The sequence below is a fragment of the Gavialis gangeticus genome, unplaced genomic scaffold, assembly GCF_001723915.1.
Source record: "Gavialis gangeticus isolate Ggan-Ray unplaced genomic scaffold, GavGan_comp1, whole genome shotgun sequence".
Classification (NCBI taxonomy): Eukaryota; Metazoa; Chordata; order Crocodylia; family Gavialidae; genus Gavialis; species Gavialis gangeticus.
Window position 1 is genome coordinate 115587472 of NW_017729032.1, and position 1042 is coordinate 115588513.

A 1042-nucleotide genomic window follows, 5' to 3' on the forward strand; every position below is an offset into this window, starting at 1 on the left:
CCACCCCAAAATATTTAAACCCTTGACTGATGACCCTGTACCCTGCCCATACACAGCCACAAACATCTCTCTTTTCCCTCCCAGCATCACGCATAGCCCAAAAGACACAACAAAATCCTCCAGGGCTGCTGACTTCTTCATGCTCGGGCCACAATCATCCCAGCTGCTCCAAAATTAAAAAAGAACAAAAGAGGCCATTTTGGCTCCACCAACTTCCCTTTCCTCACAGACAGTCCAAGTGCTCCAAATGAAGCACGGGCCAAAATCTGGGCATCGGCTTGGCATGCCGAAACCCTTTGGAGTTTGGCATGGCATGCCAAGGCCTGCACTTTTGCACCCTGGAGCCTTGCCTGTAGTCCAATTGGTTCTGGGGCCCATGGCATCTTCCATGGGTCATGGTGGAAAGAAAAAAAAGATCTAGCATGCACCAGGCCAGAGGCAACACACAGCCTTGAACACAGAACCTGCTAGTGTAGAACACAGATTACACACCACAACACCAAACCTCAAACATAACACCAGTGCTGTTTTTTTTGTTGTCATTTTTTTTTTAATATGCATGTTAGTGTGGTTATCTGGTAGGAAGGAACTTGGCAGGAACTGGAAGTGTTGCTCTTGAGGTCTGGTGTTGTGGTGTGCCTTTTGTGTTCTGGACCAGCAGGTTGTGAGTTTGAGGCTGGGTGTCACCCCTGTACCTGGTCTGGTACATTGCAGGGATTTTTTCTTTCCACCATGACACAAGGAAGCTGCCATGGGCCACAGAACCAATTGGACTAGTGGCAAGGCTCCAGGGTGCAAAAGGGAAGGCCTCAGTGTGGCATTCCGAACCCCAAAAGGGTTCTATCTTACTGTACAGTGCATCAAAAGCCAAAAATCAGGAACCAAAAACAAAGTCTTGTGACCAACTAGAATCAGGGATTAAGAAGCAAACCACAATCAAGCTGAACTCCAGAGTCTGTGGGGCTGTATGTATTATCAGGGATGCTCGGTCATAAGTCAGAGAAGTTTCATAGTTTCATAGTTAGTAGGGTCAGAAGGGACC